The 20,776-nt window shown below is 34.0% G+C and overlaps 1 protein-coding gene across 1 annotated transcript in view; it reads left to right on the plus strand.

Annotated features, from left to right (window-relative positions):
* The window catches only part of LOC145279827 (uncharacterized), a 289,465-nt gene that overhangs the window by 82,315 nt on the left and 186,374 nt on the right, over positions 1 to 20,776 (plus strand). Inside the window, exon 3 of the mRNA XM_080131233.1 lies at positions 4,369 to 4,485. The gene's annotated coding sequence lies outside the window, so the exon portion shown is untranslated. The remainder of the gene's footprint in view (positions 1 to 4,368; positions 4,486 to 20,776) is intronic.

Consider the following 20,776-nt stretch of genomic DNA (forward strand, 5'->3'; position numbering starts at 1 on the left):
TATAGAGTTCAAGTGTTAGCCCCAGGTTGTGGGCCCCTTGATTTCTGAGAACTTCAACTGAAGTAAAATAAAACAAAAATAAATTAAAGAAAAATATAATACATAATTCTAATAATAATAATTACTCATTAAATGAATAATTTGATAAATAATTAATATATACGATTGTACTTTTTTTAAATATCGTTACGAGATTTCAAATATTACTAATAATTATACTTTTTAAAAAATCTTACGTTAAATTTTAATTGCATGTATCAAAATGTAACGGGTGACGAAAACACGCTGTCTTTAGGGCTTCAAAACTGGTTCAAAATTCGAAAAAAAATAAACAAAATACTGATAGAAATCTTACCAATAAGTGTTACTGTCACACTTTTTGACATTTATTGGGCTGAATTCTATCATAATTTTGTTTATTCTTTCGAATTTTTTAACCCGTTTTAACCTTCCGAAGACATTGTTTTTGTCGCCTATCTGGATTACTTGTTTGCTCCACACTAGATCATTTTCGAACCGAGTAAAAGCATTTTCATGCCGTTGTGTGGGAAAAGGTGATTACCAAGTGATTGCGTAAGCTTCGAGAGGTTGCAAAAGATGCCCTATGCGATCCCCCCCTACTGGGGTCGAGTAACAAAGGTTGTGCCAATCGTTCGCGAGTACTTCATAAACACAACTGACCACTACTCAGAGATACTTTCCTTTTATAACAAAAGATTCGTGCCTCCCATTACTCCTCCAAATCTATAAAAGACTCGCCCTCTTAAACACTCAGATTGGAATTCTACCTTCGAGGCCGGTTGGACGAAGTTTCGGCCGGGCGCCAGTCTCGGCTCCGAGCCTTTTTTTTTTTTGGCCTTCGGGCCAAAATCAAAGACCATATGTGGGGAAACCCCACATAGAAGACCATTGTTCTTGTGGCAATCAGTTATTGGTCAAGGTAGGGGAAAACCTTCATACCAATTATCACTATCAAGCTCCTCTACTCTCCGAGGAGCTGGTCCCCATTTCCCCAATCTCTTCACATTAAAAAACGGCATTGTGCCTAATTTGCTCAGTGGGGAAGCAAATAAATACACACACCCGAGGCCGGTGCCACCACGTAAGCAATCCTCTCTTTTTTTCTCTCTCTTTCACAGTTGTTACTTAAACAGTACGTTTTCTATTTATTTGAAGTGCTTGCAATGCTATGATACGATCGTAGCTTAGAAGTCATTCATATTCCGAGTGATTGTGTCGTGATAGTTCGAGTTTAAGTTCTGGTCTCGGCGCTAATCCTAGTCCTCGTTGATATGGGGATACTGGCCACTGAATATTGTCCTGTTGCATGATGGCCGCATGCGTTCCGACTAGTTGTTCCAATAATAGCTATACGAGTTCATAATAGTAGACTGCACGTGTACCGTCTGCTCGGAGTGTATCACAACTCTCTCTCTCTCTCTCTCTCTCTCTCTCTCTCTCTCTCTCTCTCTCTCTCTCTCTCTCTCTCTGACTCAAATAAAATTATCACTCAAAACAAAACCATTTCTTCTCCTCCCTCAGCATTCCAACTCACAACCATAAGAACTCACCTGTTTAACCTTTAAAAGTTTTCATAGCAAACTGCCAACAACAGTCAGCTTGCCGAATGTAAATGTGATCCTTTTACCTTGCGCAGTCGCTGACTTTTTCAAGACATTTCTAAATGAACCCGGCGATACAACTTTTTGAAACAAACCTGTTGCTGTTAAATAAATAAATAACACAGAAAGATTGTAATTTTCAAAATTTGAAATAATCTCGATTTCTGAAACTCCTTAACTATTTATTGTAAAAAAAAAAAAGAAGAAAATATAAACCTTAACTTCGGGCGTTTTTTATATATTTTTCGTCCGGTTTTCACATTGCAGTGTCACGTTGCTTTTTACAGTCTGACTTTTTACAATTATTAGAAAAGTGTAATTGAATGTTTCAGCATTCTCGGTTCATACAGAGACCGGTATACTAGCTAATACTGTAGCTAAGAGTTCGTGAAAGAAAATAATCTCTACAAAATTGGCCTAATTATATTAATAGAGATATTCAAAACATTTTCTTTAATTCGGTTAATCTATCGTATTCTATTCTTCGAGCTGTATTCTATAATTTTAAAATACATAAGTAGATTAGAACAGATCAAACGAATACGTATAATACTAATAGAAATACCCGCCCCTGAACTGGTTTACAATACAAGGTGGAACGAGAAAAGTGTCGTCCTAATAGAAAACAACACTACAGCTTTATTTCAAAAGTTTTATTTAAAAAAAAAATCAATTCGAGGCACTTGAATATGTTAAATGATTATATGATTGTATTCAATGTAGCGGCCTTGAAACACACTCGATGCGGACCGAAACTGGGAGCATGCCTTTTCCTCAAGCACCAGCGGGAGCTCGGCGAATATTCGGTGGATGGCGAGGATCAGGCTGGCTTTGGTGTTGTGAGAGATCATGTTGGTTATGTTCTCGGCGTATGACCAAACGAAGTAGTCCATGGAGGGGTGGGACAGTGAGAGAAGAGTACAAAGTCGTAGCACTCCTTCTGAAGCCAAGCCTGGGGCCCTTTGGACTTGTGGGCCGGCACCGAGTCCTGCTGCCACACACAGGGTCTGCAAGCGTAAATTGTACCATGGGACCACCATGCTCTTCAGCACATCTAGCTACACTTTGGTGTTGACTTTTAAGCCGACTTCTAAGATGTGAGGTGGAATTATATGGCTCTCACTTGAAACCACACCAAAGACAATAACCGTGACCGGAAACTTTATTTTTATCACCCTGTGCACGCCTCTATTATTCGTTGCAATCTAGCGATGCATGTTGAGGGTGTTGGCAATGTTGTTGTCACAATTTGGATCGGTAGGGAGCATGAGTTGTACAGCGGCGCATCTCCGATCTCGCTCGTTGAACATTGCATCATTTTCAGAAAAGATAGAAGGCTCCTATTGGTCTTGGGATTTGTACACAACTAATAGATGGTCTGCAAAAAAAAACGGTTTTCATCAAACGGAAATGGAATCATGTCGTCTTTTCTAGGGCGACAATTTTATCGTTTGATCTTGTAATAAAACTCATTTACAAACATTATTAAAGTGATCCTCGAAGGATTATGATCCATACTACATTTGATTTTAATTATATTTATACCTGCATTGTTTGGATTATTTGGATTAGTATTCTCATCTCGGGTATTATTCTCACAATGTTTCTGTCGATGTCACCTCCGACCTTCTTTTGGTTCGTCTTGATAAACCAGGGAAACTGTACGTCTAACTCTGGAATCTGTACAGAAATTCGAACTGAACAATTTTATCTAATTTACGGGGCTAGGTTGTTTTCCTTTCGTCACTCATGACTAAGTAAACGTCTTACGTAATTAAGTTTATACAGGGTGACCCAAAAAAAACAAAAGCTAAATGGAGGCCATCTAGAACATATGCTGTAGAACAGAGAAAAAAGGACCAAAGACCCTTGTGTTTTGATGTGATGTTTTGAATATAATAAACTATATATATATATATATATATATATATATATATATATATATATATATATATATATATATACATGTATATGTATATGTATATATATGTGTATATGTATATGTGTATATATATACATGTACACATATATATATATACATATATATATACATATACATATATATATACATATACATATATATATATATATATATATATATATATATATATATACTTGAGCGTCAAAAAACCGACGTTATTTTTGCGCCAACTTAATAAAATTATTTATAAAAAAAAGTAAATGACTTGAGTGCCATCAGCTATAACCGAAACCCAAACTTATGAAGAATTCTTAGTAAAATTATTTATTACAAGAAATAGAAGTCCATAACAAGTAAACGACAGTCACTCGGATGTAAGCGTGACACAAAATAAATAACACACGCGCTATCCTATTAATATATAGATTCTTAGTATTTATTTTAAAATTTCACAAAAAATTGAAATATATAAATTTTCATTTTGTTTTAATTTAGATTTTCTTTTGTTCTTGTTTTTATTGTTTTTGTTTTATTTTTTTTATTTATCAACATTTATTTTAATTATGGTTTTAAACATTTAAGTTTATAGAGGTCCGCATATGTACGTTTTCTTTATTTTTTCATTAATGATTAATGATTCACGATTTCTGCGACCAGTAAGCGTAACATACACCGGCCCGCGGGGTCCCTGTTTTAGACTGATGTCTGAATATGTTTACTTAGAGTTTAAACACAAAGAAATATTTCATAAATTGATATAAGTTAGACGTGTTCACAATGAATAGACCTTTTTTTATTATTCTTTTTCTTTTTTCTCTTTTTCAGGTCTACTTATCTATCGCAAAAGATTTCGGGTTACGCATAATGTAAAGTCATGGATTACTTGATTACAATGTAGCCAAACCAGCAAAAGGATCTTCTATATACAAGACTGCATGAAAGGTAAATGCGTGCTGTTGTTATTATTAATATTATTGAATTGAATTCATTGTAGAAAGAGGTTAAATCTCTTTTCTTTTCAGGATCATTTACTTTAATTTTTATGGAACTCGCTCCAGGCTAGGAGCTGTATGTACCGCGCCGAGTCGTATAAATTTCCAGGTTTGGTATCTGAAGCGCGTATAACCCATGGCGAATCAAGACGGAAAGCAACTAGAAATTGCCGTCTTTACTTGTCTTCTCGAGATTACCAAGATTACAATTTGGAGGGCCGTGGTTGCCGATGCCATTAAAACAGCAAGGTCGCTGCTGCTACTGCTGCTCCAGACAAAGCATGAAGCCAATTTATATAAGGGGCTAATACGTGCAATAAGTAATGCCCCTGACTAACTTCCAGTTGTCTGATCTAGCTGAAATTTTGCATGTGCAATGATTTATATCTCTACGGTTTATGTGATAAATTACAGCTCTGAACTAATAGTGGTTTCTGTTTTACAAGTGTTTGAACTGAGTCAGGTGTGAAATGGAGCCTGTTGAATGTCGAGCAGTGATCCGGTTTTTGTATTTGAAAGGACGCACACCACAGGAGACTTTTGAAGAAATGAAAGAAATTTATGGTGATAATGTCCCATCATATCACATTGTAAAACGCTGGCATCGTGAATTCAAACATGGCCGGATGTCAGTGGAAACAGCTCCCAGACGTGGTCCCCCCCCTTCTGCTATTGATGATGCATCTGTCCGTCAAGTTGAGGCTGCCATTTTGGAAGATCGGCGCATTACTATTCGCCAAATAGCCCAAGATGTCAAGATTAGTACAGGGTCTGTGGAAACTATCATTCATGACCATTTGCATATGCATAAGGTGTCTGCCAGATGGATTCCGAAGCTGCTCACACCATTCCAGAAGCGAGAACGCGTCGAGTGCTCGAGGATGAATTTGGAGATGTGCCAAGAAGATGAGTCAAAGTTTTTCAAAAGACTAATTACACAGGATGAAACCTGGGTCCATCACTATGATCTAGAGATCAAAGCCTAGTCAATGCAGTGGAAGCACTTGGACTCACCACCTCCAAAGGAGGCAAGGGTGCAGCCCTCCGCTGGCAAGGCCATGCTCACAGTCTTCTGGGACCAGGACGGGGTAGTGATGACAGATTTCCTGACAAACGGTACCACAATTACTGGAGACTATTATGCTTCACTTTTGAGGAAACTAAGGGAAGCTATCAAAATCAAGAGGCGGGGCAAGATCAGCAAAGACACCCTCCCCCTGCAGGACAACGCTCCGGTCCACAACTCGCATGTCGCCAGATCAGAAGCAATGGCGTGTGGTTATGAAATCCACCCCCATCCTCCCTACTCTCCTGATCTTGCACCCTCTGACTTTCACCTCTTCCCAGCCATGAAGTTGTTTTTGAAAGGAAAGCGTTTCCCAGATGATGCAGCCTTGATTTCTGAAGTCACGTCGTATTTGGAGCACCAACCTGGGGTATTCTACAATAACGTTCTTCAGAACTGCATCAAACGATGGGAGAAGTGCATAACGCTGGGCGGTTCCTATGTATAGAAAGACTAATAACTGTGCCAAGTTTCGTTGCTCTACTGCTATGGGAAGTGGGTCAGGGGCATTACTTATTGCACGCCTCTCGTAGATGCCACTCCAAGGTTTAAAAACAAAAGTAGCCAAGTATAAATGTTAAATGGATTCCGATTCAGAAAACAACAATTCTTTCCCCTTTGTCAGAAGCATCACTCATGGAATGATAACATTAAAGGATAATATAATAAAATGTGAATTACAATATAGCTAAAAGTAAACCCACAGTCAACTTTGTACATCCCTTAAGCATATTAGACTGAAGAAAGGAATTTGATTTCCTACTTTCAGCTTTGTCAAACAATAATTAATGCTGCTATTTACTTCCTTCCTACCACAGGAAGATGTGACACAAGGTCGGGAATTAAGAAGAGTCAGGCGAGCGTTCCTAAAGAGGGGCACTTTAGTCTTTTAAAAAGTTCCTGGGGAGCACCGTCGGCCTTTCCTGATCAAGGTGCATCAGGCAGTAAACAATAAACTTACTCCATCCGAAAGCCTGGAAACAAGGCCTTAGAGAGTATACTCCCAAGGACTATCCAGAAAAAATACCTTAGCCCGCCAGATAAAAAGCCACCAAAATGACCCAGTTTCTGCTGAACTGATTGCCGAGATCGGGACCTCCACTGTCATTCGATTGTCAAATGAATGGCGTGAATTGCTACTATGTCTGACTATAATAAATGTTTGAAGCCAAACTTTTAGAGAAAAAAAGCAGAAATAAAAAGGGACCAAATTGGAAACTTACTAAACTAAAGTTGGAGATAACCTTCATAAATACATATTGCATTATTCATTTTCAATTTATTATTTATTAATTATTTATTAAAAAAGACTAAAAATAATGTGAAAAATAAAACAATTTTGTATCATATTATTTATAAATTTAAGAGTTTAAAAATAAAAAGGAAAAGTATTAAAACATAAAATAATTATTTAAACTAAAATAATATTAAGTAAAGCAAATTCTTAATAACGTTTTTTCTTAATTCTTTAATCATTCTTTAATTATTATCAGCAAATATTCTTTAATTATTATTAGACATTTGTGGAAAATAGCCTTTAAAAAGATCAAATTTTAAAGCTAAAGACAAACTGTTTTTAGCCATTTAGTACAAATTTTGGCCTTTAAAAAGCGAACCTGGCAACTCTGTGGTTTCATCTGTTTAAGCTGCTAACGCGAACTATTTTATTTTATCTATACTGAGAACTAGTATAAAATCTTAAAAGAGTAGACTAACCTATTATTGTATAACCCTTAAAATATTAGGCTTCTAATAATTAATTCTAATAAGATTTTTAAATTAAATCCTTATTTTTACTTCAAACTAAGTTTTTATCAACATCTCCAAAAATCACGAAAAATAATATTGGCAAATCATTTTTATTCTTTATTATGTAGGTTGCGTTTATTATCGTTGTAAGCTACGATGTGTTATATTTATTTATGTTGATCAAGATGTCAGTACTTGTGTCACTATTGATTATATATACACTAGGAAGTGTTGTTTTTTTCTGCAGTTACGCAACGCAGCTGGCTGGATATATATATATATATATATATATATATATATATATATATATATATATATATATATATATATATATATATATGGGAAGCTTGTTACATCTTAGAAGACATTTTGTAGGTAAATTACAATTATTTGAAGAACAGAAAATGCCAAGGGAAAAGTTATTAAATGATAAAATCAATTCGGTGTTAACAAACCCTTATCAAAGAAGACTGTTACTTTAAGTGTTTTTTTGGGGGGTGGCGTTTTTTTTGTTTGTTTGTTTGTTTGTTTTCTTCATTTTAAATGTTGCAGTCCTTCGGATTAAGTCCTCATGGAGTGATGAAAAAATGTTTATTCTTAGAAAAAGAAAAACATAAAAAGCAATAGTCTTCTTAGATAAGGGCGTGTGAACACCGAAGGTCTACGACAAAAAAAGATGTTTTCATCATTTAATAAAATTTACCTTGGCATTTTCTGGTTTTCAAACAATTGTAATTTATCTACGAAATGTCTTCTAAGATATGACAACAAGTCTCTTATTAAAAATTCGTGCCAACCAGCGAAATGTGCACATCAATTCAGACTGAGTACCGATTTTTCTTCACCCAACGAGGTCTTAATCCCAAAGATTGTAACATCTGAAATCAAGAAAAAAAAAACGAAGAAAGAAAAAACTAAAAGCAATACTCTTCTTTGATAAATGTGTATTAATACCGAAAGTTTCAGACAAAAAAAAATGATTTTATCATTTAATAAAATTTTTCTAGGATTTTTTCTGGTTTTTAAATAATATATATATATATATATATATATATATATATATATATATATATATATATATATATATATATATATATATATATATACTATAATAATTAAATACCAACAGACACAAGTATTTCATCCTTTCAGGTATCTTCAATGCGGGGTGTCATGCTTAGCACCAGTCGATAGATTCGAACCCAGCGACACAAGTCATTTCTGGCTTGATTAGCAAGGACCGCATCTTCTTTCGAATACCGTTAACCGCGTGAAATAACATTGAAATTTAAACATTTTATGTTTCAATGTGTTTTACGTCAGACTGATCTAATATATATATATAATGTTAAAAAATGCACATTGTTGGTGACTACTCCCTTATATATATATATATATATATATATATATATATATATATATATATATATATATATATATATCAAGCTATGAAAATGGAAAACTGAGGTTTTGTATCCATAATAAAAAGAAGGACGGAGGGTTTGGACTTGATTTGTCTCTAAGGCGTTTTCTCCCCATATCATAACGATAGATTTATTTTAGTCGTTCCTCTCATTTTTTTCTCTACCCTCGATAATTTGATTTTATGTTAGTCGTTCCCCACGTTTAAATTCGTTTCCCTATAATGCTAAAAAAAAATGAGAAAACTCTCGACTTGGCTTTTGAAAAGTGAGGGCGAAACCTGGTCAGCCAACCCTATTATCTATTTTTTTCTTAACCTTCATTAAATATTTCCGTCGTCCTTCTTTTTATCATGGATACAAAAAAAATCAGTCTTCACTTTTTCATAGCTATAATAAAGTTTTGTACCCACAAAAAATAATGATATATATCATGGCAGCAACTCGTTCTCGAGTATTGACATTATTTAATATATCTCTGGAACCGAATAACGCAAACATAAGCACAACTAAATGCACGTGCCAGACGGTCACTTCTATGAGCATTCTATAGTCCTGCACATTGACCGATGACCGGGTCTAAACTGTGGTGCCCGGAACACCAACCAGGCCAGACACTGAAAGTTCCAGATCCTTATTGCCATTGACGCCCATCTTTGCATCAGCCCTCATTGAATGTCCGTTTGCCATCATGTATATATATATATATGTATATATATATATAATTATGTATATACAGGGTGACTTTGGGGCTATCTTAAGAACAGAGTCTACGCAGAGAAATTCAAAACAATCACGGAACTCAAGGAAGCAATCAGGGAGGAGATGAGAGCCATTAACAATTCGGTCTGTAAGAACGTCATGGATAACTTCGTGCTGTGCCTCAAGAAATGCACGGAGCTAAATGGAGGCCATCTAGAACATATGCTGTAGAACGTTAAAAAAAAAAAGCCAAAGAAACTAGTGGTTTAATGTGATGTTATGAATATAATAAACTACTTATGAACAAAGTTTCATTTCATTCGGACAAAACACTAAGAAACGGGGCCTAATTAGAGTCGGGGCCAGTTTTTTGGGGTCACCCTGTATATATACAAACATATATATATATATATGTATATATATATATATGTATATATATATATTTATATTTATATAGATATGTGTATATATATGTATATACAGGTATGTATATATATGTATATATATGTATGTATATATATGTATATATATGTATGTATATATGTATATATATGAAAATATATGTATATAAATATGTATATATATATGTATATATACGTATACATATGTATATATATATACATATGCTTATATATGTGTATATATATGTATATATTTACGTATATATGTATATATATGTATGTATATATACATGCATATAGGTATATATATGTATATATATGTATGTATATACATGTATATATATGTACATATATATGTATATATGGATATATATGTCTATATATGTACACATATGTATATATATATGTATGTAAAGATATATGTGTATGAATATGTATAGATATATGTATATATATGTATATATATGCATATATAATGTATATATTTATGTATACAGGGTGACCAATCAAAAAAGAGGACATTCAATTGTTTTTGTGAGCATTTTACAGTCAACGGAGAAAAAAAAGGGCCAAAGACACTAGTGTTTTGATGTGATGCTTTAAATATAATAAACTAGTTATGACCAAAGTTTCATTTCATTCGAACAAAACACTAAGAAACGGTGCCTAAATAGAGTTTGGGCCCGGTTTTTTTTTGTCACCCTGTATATATTATATATATATATATATATTTATATATATGTATATATATGTATATACATATATGCATATATATATATATATGTTTATATATATGTATATATATGTATATATATTTATATATATATGTATATATACACATATATATGTATATATATACGTACATGTGCATATATGTATATATATGTATATGTATGTATATATGTATATATATGTACATATATATAAGTATATATAGGTATATATTATGTATATATATGTATTTATATATGTATATAAGTATATATATATGTATATATGTATATATATATATATATAATGTATATATATATATATGTATATATATGTATATATATATAATGCGAAGGAATTTTATGGACTCCTGCGCCGAGTATTTTGTCCTGCTACCTCTTCAATATCACCCCTGATGTCGAAAGATGGTTCTGTGGTCATTAAGTATGCAGAGAATATATTGAGGAGATGGCAGGAGCACTTTATTGATGTGTTTCACAATCCCTCAGCAGTGGATGCTGATGGAATTGATAGCCTGCCACAATGTGATACCATATTCAGAATGGATCATTTGCCTAATCTGGTTTAGGTACAGTTGGCTATCGCACAAATCAGCAGTGGAAAGGCACCTGGTTTGGATGGTGTTCCGGTGGAGCTTCTTAGGACTGGAGGTGCGAATATTGCTAATGCTATCCTTGGTTTTGTTGAGGAAATCTGGCAAGGTGCTCCTGTTCCACATGACTGGGTTGATGGTGTCTTGGTGACCCTGTTTAAGAGAAAGGGACAGAAGAATGTTTGTGACCACTACCGTGGGATTATGCTTTTGGAAGCTGTTGGAAAAGTTCTCGCACGACTTCTATTAAACAGCTTACTGGAGGATATTTGTCCTAATGCTATTCCGGAATCACAAAGTGGCTTTAGGTCTGGCAGAGGAACTATGGATATGATTTTTTCAGCCCGGCAAGTCCAGGAAAATTGCATTGAACAACAGATGCCACTGTATCAAGTGTTTGTTGATTTAACCAAAGCATTTGACACGGTTAACAGGGATTCTCTGTGGCTAATTTTGGAGAAAGTAGGGTGTCCTCCAACCTTTGTTAGAATATTCAAGGAACTGCACAGGGACATGAAAGCTCGAGTCTCATTTAACGGAAAATTGTCTGATGAAATCCCTGTTGACAATGGTGTCAAACAAGGTGATATTCCTGCCCCTACTTATTTCTCTATATATTTTGCTGCTCTGCTTGCTCATGCGTTTCGTGATTGCGATAGGGGTGTCATGTTAAAGTTTCGAACCACAGGTCGCATTTTTAATCTTAGAAGATTTAATGCCAGAACCAAGCTACATCATGTCTTGGTCAAGGAGTTACTGTATGCAGACGATGCTGTTTTTTTTGTCACAGACTGAGACTGATATGCAGCATATAATGAATAACTTTGCTGACTCCTGCATTGCCTTTGGTCTGAGGATTAGTCTCTCTAAAACAAAGGTGATGTTCACTCCTGCACCGGGCCAATCATACGTGGAGCCAAACATCATGGTCTGTGGTGCTAGACTGGGTGTGGTTGATTCATTTGTGTACCTTGGTAGTTCTCTGTCGAGGGATGGCTGTCTTGATACTGAAATCCACAGGCGAATTCAGAAGGCATCTGTTGCTTTTGGAAGGTTGGAAAAGAGAGTGTGGTCTGATCGTGGCATCACAGACTAAGATCTGCGTTTACAAGACTTGTGTGCTGACCACATTGTTGTACTCATCGGAGACCTGGATATTGCATCAAAGGCACATTAAGTGGCTTGAACGATTTCACCTAAAATGCTTGAGACGCATCTTAAACATCAAGTGGCAAGCACAAGTACCCGATACTGAAGTCCTCATGAGAGCATGTTGCTCTAGTGTTGAGAACTTTGTAATCAGATCTCACATGCGTTGGGTGGGTCACTTGGTTCGAATGAAAGATTGTAGGCTGCCAAAACAATTTTTTTACGGGGAGTTGGAAAATGGCAAGCCTATGAAGAGGTTCAGGGACTTTACAAAGAATAATTTGAAAGTCTTACAAATCGACATCAACACATGGGAAGAACTTACTCTTCAAAGGCCGAAGTGGAGAAAGCTTGTACGTGAGAGTTGTGACGCTCTAGAGAAAAGAAAGCAGGCCCACAGAAATCTGAAGCGAAAGCTTCGCAAAGGTTTTATTGATGGTCTCAACCATGATACACAGAGCTGGAAGTGCGACACTTGTGAACGAGTGCTTTTGTCAAAAGCTGGCTACGTCAACCACATTAAGTCGCACAAAACTCCTGTTCAGGTAAACTTTGCACCTATTAGTACAGACCAAATGATGTGTTTGACATGCAGTAAAGTTTGCAAGACTACTGCTGGTCTGAGAAGACATGTGATTGTTCATAGGAGTACCCTTCAACCTCCAGAGGAAGTCAACTCGATGGAAATTGCTCAATTTGTGTGTCATATCTGCTTCAGGATGTGCAAATCTGCGGCAGGGGTGCAGAGTCATGTGAGATGGCATGGACGGAAAGATTGGAAGCACTCAGTGTGACGGCGATCATCTGGAAAGATGCAGCAATCATCATATGTACATATATATATATATAAGTATATATAGGTATATATTATGTATATATATGTATTTATATATGTATATAAGTATATATATGTATATATGTATATATATGCATGTATGTATATGTATATATATGTATGTATATATATGTATATAATTATGTATATATATGCATATAATTATGTATATATATATACATGTATATGTATATATGTATATATTTATACATGTGTATATATATGAATATAATTATGTATCTATATACATGTATATGTATATATGTATATATATGCATATGTGTATATATATGTATATATATGTACATATATGTATATATATAAATATGTACATATATATATGTCTACATATACATATATATATATGTATATATATATACATATACATATATATATATGTATATATGTATATATGTTTGTATATGTAAATATATATGTATATATGTATATATATTTATGTATATATGCATGTATATATATATGTATATTTATGTGTATATATGTATATATATGTATGTATATATGTATGTATATATGTGTATATATATGTATATACATGTAGATATATGTATATTTGTGTATATATATACGTATATATGTATATGAACATATATGTATATATATGTATATATGTATATATGTACGTATATATATATGTATATATATGTATATATGTATAGTTAAATATATGTACATATATATGTACATATAGATAGATATATATATATATATATATATATATCCATATATATGTACATATATTGATATATGTATATATACATATATGTACATATATGTATATATGTGTATATATATGTATATATATGCATATTTATGTTTATATCTATAAATGTATATATATGTATATATATGTATATATACGTATATATATGCATTTGTATATATGTATGTATATGTATATATATATGTAAGTATATATACCTATGTATATTTATATGTATATATATATGTTTATATATATGTATATATATATGTATATATATATGTATATATATGTATATATATGTATATATGTTGGGATATATATGTATATATGTGTATAGATACTCCCTCAGGCATTTGTCTATTAAAATTGCCGTGTGGCGATAGAAGTCATTTTGGGGCTCATGGACTTTAAATGTCTAAAGGAATGGCACTCGTTTGACAAGACGCTGCAATCATCACATTATCATGTATATATATGTATCTATATATATATATATGTATGTATGTATATATATGTATCTATGTATATCTATGTGTATATATTTGTATATATATATATGTACATATATATGTATATATACGTATATATACACGTATACATCTATATATATATATATCTGTATATATATAGGTATATATGCATCTTTATATATGCATATATATGTATATATATGTGAATATATATATATGTACATATATATAAATATACATATGTATATATATGAATATATATATATATGTATATATATATAAATATATATAAGTATATACAAGGGGCGTGCAATAAGTAATGAGCCACTTCCCATAGCAGTACAACAACGAAACTTGGCACAGTTATTAGACTTTCTCTACATAGGAACCACCCAGAGTTATGCATTTCTCCCATCGTTTGATTCAGCTCTGGAGACCGTTTTTGTAGAACACCCCAGGTTGGTCCTCCAACCATGACGTGACTTCAGAAATCAAGGCTGCATCATCTGGAAAACGCTTTCCTTTCAAAAACAACTTCATGGCTGGGAAAAAGTTAATGTCAGAGGGTGCAAAGTCAGGAGAGTAGGGAGAATGGGGGAGGATTTCATAATCACACGCCCGTGCTTCTGATCTGGCGACATGCGAGGTGTGGACCGGAGCATTGTCATGCAGGAGGAGGGTAGCTTTGCTGATCTTGCCCCGCCTCTTGATTTTGATAGCTTCCCTTAATTTCCTCAAAAGTGAAGCATAATAGTCTCCAGTAATTGTGATACCGTTTGCCAGAAAATCTGTCATAACTACTCCATCCTGGTCTTGCCAGCGGAGGGCTGCGCACTTGCCTTCTTTGGAGGTGGTGAGTCCAAGTGCTTTGACTCATCTTCTTGGCACATCTCCAAATTCATCCTCGAGCACTTGACGCGTTCTCGCTTCTGGAATGGTGTGAGCAACTTGGGAATCCATCTGGCAGACACCTAATGCATATGCAAATGGTCATGACTGATAGTTTCCACAGACCCTGTACTAATCTTGACATTTTGGGCTATTTGGCGAATAGTAATGCGCCGATCTTCCAAAATGGCAGCCTCAACTTGACGGACAGATGCCTCATCAATGGCAGAAGGGGGCGACCAGGTCTGGAAGCTGTTTCCACAGACTTCCGGCCATCTTTGAATTCACAATGCCAGCGTTTTACAAGGTGATATGATGGGGCATTATCACCATAAGTTTCTATCATTTCATCAAAAGTCTCCTGTGGTGTGCGTCCTTTAAAATAGAAAAAAAAATCCGGATCATTTCACACCTGACTCAGTTCAAACACCTCTAAAACAGAAACTACAATTAGTTCAGAGCTGTACTTTGCCACATAAGACGTAAGGATAGAAATCATTGCACATGCAAAATTTCAGCTCGATGACACAACTGGAAGTGGGTCAGGGGCATTACTTATTACACGTCCCTCGTATATAAATTCATACATGTGTATATATAAATATATATATATATGTATATATATGTAGATATATATGTATATATATATGTATATATATGTATATATATTTATATATGTATATACATATATGTATATATGTATATATGTATACATTTATATATATACGTATATATATATATGTATATGCATACATATATATATGGATATATATGTATATATGTATATATATGTATATATATGTAGCTATGTGCATATATATGTACATATACATGTATATATATGTATATATACATATATATGTATATATATGTATATATATATGTATATATATATATGTTTATATATACAGGTATATGTATATATGTGTATATATACAGATATATGTATATATATGTTTATATATATGTTTATATATATGCGTATGTATATATGTATATATGTATGTATATATAAGTATATGCATGTATGCTTGTATATATGTATATATATGTATGTATATATACATATATGTATGTATATACGTGTACATCTATATATGTATGTATATATATATATGTATATATACATATATGTATATATGTGTGTATATATATGTATGTCAGGTCATGTCAGATGCTACTGGTACCATGTAACCCAGTACTACCTGCCTCTTGGTCGGGTCACCGGCGACTAAACTGGTTCCCCTACCAGACTTGTTTGGTGAAGCGGGTGGCTTGTCCCCCTGATGGCGAATGAACCCTTTTTTTTTACACGGTCGTAACCACTTATCAAGGCCCGGAAGCCACTCAGAGATAAGGGTTATTGCAAGTACAGTACGTTAGTCTGGAGATTTGATGAAGTGTTTACTTAAGGGGGTGGTTCATTAGGAATTTGTTAACGTTGTACTTAAAGACATCCAAGTTGTAGTCCGGTGGGAAGCAGGCAGACGGAACAGAGTTCCACAGGCGTGCAGTTCTAAGAAAGAAGCTTTGTTCATGGAATCCACGTTTTGATTTAGGCACAGATAAAGAGTGGGGGAAATTTTTCACAGTGGATTCAGCTAGACGGGTATTTTTCGTGAAAGATTGCCGAGGGGGGACCAGAGATTTGGGGTTCAGACGAGCCCATGCCATGGAAATAACGATAAAACAAGGATAGGCTCGCAACGTCTCTTCTGTGGGAGAGAGGTTGCAGAGTAGAGAAAAAGGCATCCCCCACTAAGCCACGAAGTCTATTTTGTACTCTGTCAAGGCAGGTTAGGCTGTTTTTAGCAACTCCTGCCCAGATATGGCAGCAGTATTCCATCCTTTTTCGGGGTTAGCAGAAAACTAGCACCGTGTGTATTTGTATGTATGTATGTATGTATGTCTTGGGGTGGAGAGGGCTCCTGTAAGCCGTGGTGAAGGTAACCTTTCTAGGAGAAGCAAATCTCTGATTTAAAAAACCATAAAGCGGGAGACCAATACATGCATTAAGCTGGTCTGCAGTTTAACTTGTTGCTGGCTATCTTGCTCTTGCTTGTTGCTAGATCTCAACATTTTTCACCGAGAGAGAGACTTAGCTCTCGTACAAAGCTATGACTCTGTAACGTCATCTGTGTATAGATACTTCCTCAGGCATTTGTCTATTAAAATGGTCCTCTGACGATGGAAGTCATTTTTGGGCTCATGAACTTTAAGTGTCTGAAAGAGTGGCACTCGTCTGACAAGACGTTGCAATCATCATATATATATACATGTATATATATATATATATATATATATTTATATATGTGTATATATACATAAATGTATGTATACTAGCAGTTCTTCCCGGCTTTGCTCGGGCCCTATGTATTGTTCATAAGGTTATGTGCATATGTATATATTAAAAAGTGTGAATATGTAAAGTAATGACTTTCTGTATATTAGACTTTCTTTAGCTACCATAGAGAAAAGGCAGACAGACATTTTCACTTTTATAGATATATAGATGGATAGATAGATAGATAGATTAGATGCAATATATAGTAATTATTTAAAAAGTTAAAAAAAAAAATGACACATTCGCCACCACCGAGAATCAAAATCAAAACGTTCAGCGCACGATTTATTTTGCCTCTGTTGTCAATGACTGGGCTATGAAAACATGTTTACTGCAGGGCTAAAAATTAAAACATGAACCAATAGCTACTACGTTGTGCATTCGTAATGCCGGCGTTCGACCTTCACCTGGCAAATTTCATTTTTTTTTTTTTTAATTTTCACACTTTTGCACCGATTATTCCAGGCTAAAACCCAAATATAAAGTTTTGCATGGATTCAAAAACCTTATATATGAAGTTTCTTATGTGTAGACCAAAATCTCTAGGAGGTGGTTTCGTAAGCAAAATTTGTAAAACAAAAATATATACGTATATATAAATATATATGGAAACAGTTTTGTGTTTACTATAAACCTTTTACACAAATATGCAAGTATAAATCAAGTAGAATATCTGCATTAATATAATTGTACGTAATAGTTAACTAAAAATGATTATCCCATAAGAAAACCAAAGCAACTAATAGGGAATTAATTAAAGTGAATGTTTAAAAGAATATTCAAATTAGCTAGATCTTTTGCTAGTGAATGCTATTCTACGACCCATATATAACAAAATTGTATTTTCTTTTTAAATAATTAGAAAAGAGCGTTTTTAATATGAATATCAATACACACAAAAGAAAAACGAATTCTTAGGAGTATAGATATGTATATATATGCATGTATATATGTGTCTATATACATATTTGTATGTAAGTATGTATATATGTATATATATACATACTTGTATATATATATATATATATATATATGAAAAATACAAAAGTATATCCTATCATTATGTATCATTTATTTTCTTTCATAATCATATTACATGTCGTTACGATCTAATTTAGAATTGCAATGTCTTGGGAAAAAAACTTATTTCTACGAGCTCTGTTAGTATGGAATATGTTATCTACTCATGAAATAAGCAGGAAGATACAGTAGAATCCCGGGATCCGGCATTAAAAATTAGTAACAAATACAATACAATATTTAATATGCATATATATAATCAAAAAACGTAAATAACACCGTAAGGCGGGACAAGTACTGTAACCAGAGGATTGAAAAACATCGTATTCAACATCGTAACCTGAAAAAAACGTATCCTAAGGCAACCGTATCCGGTATTCTACTGTATGTTCCTAATTAACATGCATATTTTATCATGTGAGTTTTCCTGACTTACTTTTTTGTTAATACTGTGAGGTTTTTGTTTTGATTTGTTTTTGTTTTATATTTTAGACATTTTTTTTTTTCATTTTGACGAGTAAAATTTCTGGCCGAAAACGGATTAAAAAGATTTTTCAAAATTCCAATACTCTTTATGTCAAATCTCGAGTCTCTAGACCGAAAATTAATAGTTATTTGGTAGGGAAATCCATACACACACACACACACACACACACACACACACACACACACACACTTTTATAGATGTAATAGCCTTTGTGCCCGGCGTTGCCCGTGTCTTTGGAGGTGTTTTAAAAAAAAAAGTGGCAGTAGGCAGGCAGGCTCGAACTCATACCGCGAAGGAGGAAAAGAACGGGAAAAATCTGACGTCTTTGTTGTTGCGCCCATCGCCAAACCGGAAGTGGCGAAGGTTCAAATTTCGGCTAGTCAATCGAAAAGAGAGGATGGCTTTCGAAAATATCGGCGAAAAAAGCGACCCCTCCCTGTAGAAAAGAGCCTAATTGAGGGTGAATGAATTAATGTTTTTAGCCAAGTTTTCGGTAGTTGTCGTCCGAATGGTCGAGCTTTAAAACAATGCTGATCTCGTGAAAATCTGTTGCTTCTGTCGAGAGTTTTAGAAAGACAAACCTACACACAAACATACACGCATACATTTAAACGGACAGGTTAGATTTATATTATAGATTATATTGGACGCACGATATAGTAATGATTTAAAAGGTTAAATAAAATTTAAAAAAAAAGACTCGTGCGCAACCACCGAGAATCGAAACCAAAACATTCATCTCACAATTTATTTTTGCCTCTGTCATGAATGACTGGAATATGAAGACATGTTTACTGTAAGGCTAAAAATTAAAACATTAACCAATAGCCCTGCGTTATGTGTTCGTAATGCCAGCGTACGACTTTCACCTGGCAAATTTCATTTTTTTTTTCACACTTTTGCACTGATTTTTTCGGGCTAAACCCCAACTATAAAGTTCCGCGTGGATTCAGATACCTTATATATGAAGTTTCATGTCTGTAGACCAAATGTTTGGTTTGGTTATTTTTGTTTTACGGCATATCAACCCTTTTCATGTTATTTAATACCGAATACAAAGATTTTGAAGAAAAAATTTTTGATAGAATATATTTGTTGTCTTCAAGTCGGTTTCTATTTAACCCATAGTTGGGACCCTAACAAATACTACCACTCCGGGTCAGAGTGGACTTGGAAGCAATGGCAATTAAAGGGTGGCTCCACACTCCCTAATGCCCGCAAGCTGGGGCCTCACCATCGGATATAGTTTAAGGTCATATCCAGGACCACAATATTTTTTAAACAAAAATGCATACGTATACATAAATATATATGGAAACAATTTTGTGTTTACTATAAATTTTTATGCAAATATTATGCAAGTATAAAGCATGTAGAACATCTGCATGAATATAATTACACGTAATTGTTAATTAAAGATTATCATCCCATATGAAAACCGAAGAAACTAATAGGAAATTAATTAAAATTAATGTTTAAAAGAATATGCAAATGAGCTTGATTTCAAAGGTAAAATCGTTGAATTTTTACCCTTTGACAGCAAAATTCCTGGCTAAAAACCGATTAAAAATGTTTTCTCAAATCTCAATACCCCTTATGTCACATCTCGAGTCTGTAGACTTAAAATCGACAGAGTAATTTGGTAGGGAAATGTACAC

The sequence above is a fragment of the Euprymna scolopes genome, chromosome 7 (assembly GCF_053919585.1).
Source record: "Euprymna scolopes isolate OS-2025 chromosome 7, ASM5391958v1, whole genome shotgun sequence".
NCBI classification, from domain to species: domain Eukaryota; kingdom Metazoa; phylum Mollusca; class Cephalopoda; order Sepiida; family Sepiolidae; genus Euprymna; species Euprymna scolopes.